The sequence below is a fragment of the Aythya fuligula genome, chromosome 4 (genome assembly GCF_009819795.1).
Source record: "Aythya fuligula isolate bAytFul2 chromosome 4, bAytFul2.pri, whole genome shotgun sequence".
In the NCBI taxonomy this organism is placed as follows: domain Eukaryota; kingdom Metazoa; phylum Chordata; class Aves; order Anseriformes; family Anatidae; genus Aythya; species Aythya fuligula.
In genome coordinates, this window is record NC_045562.1 from 53,687,683 (window position 1) to 53,694,013 (window position 6,331).

Below are 6,331 nucleotides of genomic sequence, written 5' to 3' on the forward strand. Positions count from 1 at the left end.
ACAGCTGTTTCTCCGATCTACATACTCTCCCACTCCATTAGGAGCTCCCAGCGTGAGGTCTTCAAGCACCATGCACAGGTCCTGTGCTGTAAAATGTTGTGTGAAGCCAGGCAGTACTTTTCTTAAAAAAAGAGACACCCTCACCCTATGGATCAAAGAGAAACAATGTCTGTGTTACTCAGAACAGCAAGACAGGCTTTGACTTATTCTTTCCAGAAGCCATAACCTGCTCCTCCAAGCTGATCTGGAGCTCAGCTGACTGTAGACATTTCTTTTGTTGGTCACAAGTAATAGAACTCAGTGCTGTCCCCAGCAGTTTCTGAAAAAATGTTCAGCTGTCATCCGTGGTTTTAATTTATGCCCTGAGACTTGCATCCCCCTCACAGTTTCCTTCCCTACTCTGTTAGTCTTGGTCCTGCCCCCTGTGTGCCTTTGTTGTATTGTTCAAATATTTTCTCTGCTGCAAACTCCAATAGCTTTTTAGGGGTATCTTTTTGATCATTTCTACTCGTCATCTCAATTCAAAGTTCAGTGGAACGAACCTCTGATTTACATGCATTCTTTGTGTTTCTGCCCATGTGTTTCTCTATAATTATTTACATATGGTTGTATTAATGTGCTCTTTCCTGAAGACAAGCTGAGATGGGTTTCGTATAAGGGATGAAATATAGACCCGCTGCTTGTTCATGGTAAAACTGTGGCTGCCCTTGCTAGGAGCGGAATCAAAGCCTTTAAGAGTCTGTTGCAAGATAATGAGAGGGGGAAATGTTGTGAAATCAAAGCTGAATTTGAAAACCAGAGATTGTTCCTGTGAATGCTTGGAGTCTAGAAACAGCCTTTCAACCGGGGGACTGCACACTTCTCCCCTAGGGAGAGGGAGCTAGGGAGTAGGGACGAGGAACACTAAAAATGTAGAAAACTGAATGTCTTGGCTTACAAGGAAACTGAAGAAGGAGAGAAATGAGTAGTCGGTTTTCTTACAAAAAAACACTTAAGAAGTCAAATTGGGTTGAGGTTAGCTCTTTTTGCAATCTTTCTTGCATTCAAAAATGTTTTCAAGGCTTTTAATGTATTTGTCAGTATGCTAGTTCCTGAATGCTGTCATTGTGTTCCTTATAAATATGAAATGTGTCACTGAAAACATGAAATATGTAAACAGGAGAGATGCCACGTATCAGTTAACATGTAAATGAGCACGTTTTAATAATTATCCAAGATCTGAAGGATCTGCTTGATTTGTGGAGAACCTGAGCAGTAACAGAAAAGCTGTTTCCCAAGTAGCGAAAACAAGCTGATGAGAGGAGATATCTTGATCCACAACTGAAGATAGGCTGAAAATAGAAAAAGTCTTCCAGAAGAGCCCTGTGGTCTTGCCATTTTCTGGGTGCGTGGGTTGAGCTTCCAGTTGCCAGCAGGACGGGTTGAGTTTTGCTCATTTGGTCATAAACTGCTAGTGTGTTGAATGGTAAGAAGTGGTACGTTCAAATAAGCGTGGGGATTTCTGGAGAATTATCACCTTTCCATTAGCTAAGACAGCTTAGGACGGTGCTGTCTGTTTAATTGATCTTGTAGTCCATTATCACGAGTCTATTGGTGTCCAGGTCTTAGTATACAGGTCTTAGCTGTAGCTATCTTTTAGTGAGGCCGCTTTAGATCTCTGGTGCAAAGAGAGATTTTGATGTTCCATTTGTTCTACTGCTTTTGCAGATCATGCTGGCTACTGTGTTCTATCTCTTCCCGGCAAGTGATGATCACGAGTTGTTTCATATGGTGGTATCTGTCATACAAAGTTTTCTGCTTCTTGGACCATGAATCACAACAAAATAAATTTCTGTTTCATGAAGTGTCATACAGAATCATAAACTACTTCATTGGAAAGAACCTCTGGAGTTCATCTGACCCAAGCTTTACTCAGTAGAGGTCAACCTAGGTCTACAGCTTTCTGCAGAACATGCAACACCTACGTTTAGCTCATTAATGCAGGGAAAGCTTTGATCTTTATTGGCAGTGTCCACGACAGCAGCAAACACTGGGCAGGTGGTGTGGCATCAATAAACTCCGTCTATGTTTGTGTAGTTCTTTGTTAGCAAAGAGCTCGCAGAAGTCTGGGGTGAAAGTTCAGCATCTGAGGTTTTCCACTCCTATAAAAATTCCCTGTTCTTAGATTGGGTGTTAAATTTATGTTCCAGTTCCTTACCTCCAGATTTCAGCCCAAAATGCTAGCAATCTGTCTCCTCTTTAAAGAACCTGAAAGAATAAAAGAACATACTGAGGTCTTGCTGGATATCGGTATTGGCGTGTATTTTATGTGCTGTGGCAATACACAGACATTCATCTTCCCTCTAGAAAAAGGTTCTGTTCTATTCTATTTCTGGCAACTTATCTGGGTCTGTTTTTAATGAGAATTTTTGTCATTGTTGCAATAGATTACGCTTTTCCTCAGATACCATTTGTTTCTCATTCTAAAGTTACTATCAAGATGAGCAAAATAATGAGTAGGTAAGCGATGTCTTGTGAGTGGGACTTTTGGGAGCTTCATCCTGCTGGTTGCATGGGCACAGAGATATTCGGGTACCCAGCTCCTCGGGTACTATTGAGGCAGCTTGAAGAAGCCGTGTCAGCGGGACAGAGTGTGTGGGGCTGTGTGGAGCATCTTCATTTTCTTTCTAGAAGATGAGGACGTGCACAGCCTTTCATATGATCAGAATCTGACAAATCAACCTACCCAGATGCTTAAAAATTAATTCGGGGCAGAAAGAGCAAAGCCAGCTCCTGGTTCCTGCAGCTGTCAGTGCCCATAAATCAGCTGTGTTTTTCCTTTTGAAACAAGGCAAGGGCATGAATTTAATTAATGGGTTTGACTTGCTCTGGAAACACACAGTAGTCACCCCCTCCACACCTTTCACAGATGCTGTAAACATACAAATGTTATTGTGTATTTACTCATGAATGCCTCCCAGCATCATTGTGCTAGACACAGTTGAATGCCTCGGGCAGGTGGCAAGCCAATAACTGCAGCAAATCCTTGTTCTTTGGGCACCCAGATCGGAGCCACAAAGGAGCAGCAGGTTGGACATGGCACTGCTGTGGTTCCACCCGAGCTCTGCTCAACAAAGGCATCGGTAATGGCTGCTGCAGAACACTGTGGGGACAACAAAAGCTGGGCTTTGGCTGCTTTGCATGATTGGAAATTAAATTATTTTTGAAAATCACGTAGATATATCCTACCACTTTGTTAAGTAAACAGACCCAAAAGCTTACTCTAAGTCGTCCATGAAGTGGATCATCAGGAATCTCTCTGACTGTACTGTTTGCTTTTTCTTGTATTTTTAATTCTTGTTACGTGTAAAGAGACACAGAAACTGTCAAACTTGATCAGACTCAAGTTCAGTCCTGTAGTGAGCATCAGATACCTCAGAAGAAGTTGCGAAAATGCCTGTCAGGGAGCTGCTATGGTGCAACTTTTACATCCATCAAATGTGGCTTACGTCTCTTGAGCTTGAAGACTTTCATCGTTCTAAAAGATCAATCTTTTTAAAGCTTACATTTGACTTGGTCATACTCCCTGTTGTAGCATTAGTCTGTGGTTTTCCCTAGAAACCTTATTATATTCTTTTCCCTCAGAGATAAATGTATAGATACGAATTGCCCAGGCTATCTATGCCAGAAGAATAATTTTGTTTGCTTGATTTTGAATTAGGCCTTTTTTTGATCTGTTTGGGTGTTTCCTGGTATTTATATTATATAACCCTACATTATATAAAGGGATTTCATATTATCCCTTTAGTCTACAATGCAGTATATGTTTTCATTGCCTCTCTCAAGGCACCTAGAGAACTTTGAAAAATATACACTACAAAACACAGCTTTTTTTGGAAGAAACAGTTTTTCAGAGCATTATTTGACCTATACAGGTTGGTGGTTTTGGCTAGCGTGGATGTTTCTGAGAGGCTGAGTTAATCTCCTAGCAAAGACATTTGAAAAACAATGGTGCTTTATTCAAACACTGAAAAATAAGCCTGAAAATAGAGGAAAATGGTTGAATGTTGCCTTTTATTCCCTGGGTTGTCTACAGGTGTGAGAATACCCTGGAAGCTCTAGTGCCATTCTGCTCTGATGACTTGAACCCTGAGATGTCGTGCTAACAGCATCAGTCCTAGCTGTTTGGTCTTTGTCTTCCTTAAATCTAGGGTTTGGGGGCAGGACCTGACTGGGGATTTGAGGAGAATCAGGCCTGTAAGTTTCAGAACAAGATTACCAGACTTGCGATGAGTGCATTTATGAATATTTATGTGGAACTTAGGATTCAGAGCGAGTGTTGAGTGCAATCTGCTGCACATTTTAATCAGGAAAAAAAACCTCAGACCTCTCTTCCTTTCCCTGACATACCTTGAAAAGATTCACAACTCTCAGTTTTTAAACACTCTTGCCAAAACAAGAACATCCATAACAAGTTTCAGTCACAAAATGTGACTTCATCACTAAGGTTAAGTGTTTAAACGCACTTAGGACTGTACTGGCCAGCCCCTGACATTGGTGATTCTGTGAAATGTTCACGAAGAAAGCCAAACACCAGGTCTTTGTGTTTGTTATAAGAGAGCATTTTTTCATCTAACTGTAGAATAAATATTTTAGTTTTCTGTCTATATATAGCAGCTTTAACCAAAAGACTTCAGCCATTTCTGAAGTTAGCATTACAGCTATACCTGGCAGCACTTCAAGGTGGAAAAGCTTCATCAACCCAATTTTATCAGCACAACTGCCTGGAAAGGCTGCGTTGCATGCTCTGGGATCCTTCACAAGGATGGCTGAAAAAGGAAATAGTTTTTCCTGCTGTTGGTCTCCTCTCATTATTGATAAGGCCTATTTTCAGAGTAAGGAAAGATGGAAGTGTCTGTGTTTCTTCTACTCTTTTCTAACAAAGTTCGCAGCACACGTTAAGGTGCACCCAAATTTATGGCAGCTTAACCTTCATGCTGCATGCTCTGCCATGGATCTGCAGTCCCTCTGCGTGGATCTGCTGCAGATCTTCTCCTTGCTTGCTTGCGTCCTCTACATTCTTGCAACAGATTATGGATCTTACTGGCTGGGGAGAAGGGGAGGTAGGTACACTGCCTGCTTTGCCTTTTTCCACTGCCTTCATTAATATTGTCTGGTACTGCCGGGTGCAAACGTGTCTGTGTGATTAGCCAGCCTTGCCAGCTTTGATCTGGGTTGCAGCTATCTTGCTCAGGACCTGGCTTTTTGCAAGAAGTACTCCCAGACACCCAGTCATCCCCCAGCCTCTGACTATTTTCAGGCGGTGGTGACAAAGCAGAATCTAATTTAGCTACAAAAATTCCGAAGGTTTCCGAAGAGCGAATGTACTGTCATAAGCTCTTCGGCAGGCAAAGAGCCATGGGGAGCCTCCTGTGGAAATGGGATTTCCCTCCGTTCACATTTCTGAGGATGTGGAAATGGATGGCACTAAATCCTGGGTTATAATTTAGACAGTGAGAAGATTGCAGACTGATTCCATAAGTAGAAAAATCCCTTAAGTAAACACATAATGTCTATAATCCTGTCAGTCAGAAGATTAGAGATGCAGTCAGATACTAACTTACATAAATGGCTTAGCAGCGAAGATTGTGCTAATAGAGGTAAGAAACACACTGTGCTGAAGGCCAGGGAAATGGGGGAACTCTCAGGAATGGTGTCTCCTGTGTGAGCAGACGTTGTAACAAAATGTTCTGAGCTAAACACGACTCTCCTAGTGCAATATTTGAGATAACTGGCGTTATGTAGATGGGTGGCTGGAAGCAGCCCGCTGTGCTCAGCTTTCATTCATATATTTGGGTAACATATGCAGCCTTTAAGGCCCCAGCTTCAGAGTGGAACTTGTTCCTACAGTTCCCAGTGGTGTGAATATCGCACTGACGTAGCTGAGGAGCGAAGCGACGTGGGGTAGCGGCACTTCAGCTGCCATTTTAAGGATTCAGTGCTATCAAACACAGCCTTGGGAGCAGGCTTTCCTGATCACTTTTGCTATGTGTGTACATATGTTCCTTGTTGCTGTGGTGAGTGCTTGGAAAGCCCTACGTTGCCAAAGTTAGTTTTTATCTTTTTTTTTTTTTCCCCTCCAGGTAGAAAGAGCAGCTGTCCCCAACGGCCAGAAAGCGGTATCACCAAAGCAGTCGACAGCTCTTCCCTCGTCTCCTCCTGAGCTACATGCTGCATACAACAGACCAGGACCAACCTGCAGTAGGTAGCTCTTCTGGTTGAGAAATCTAGGTGTTTATGATAAATCTTAATGTACACATAATGGTCTAAAAGGTGCACAAAAACTTGCCAA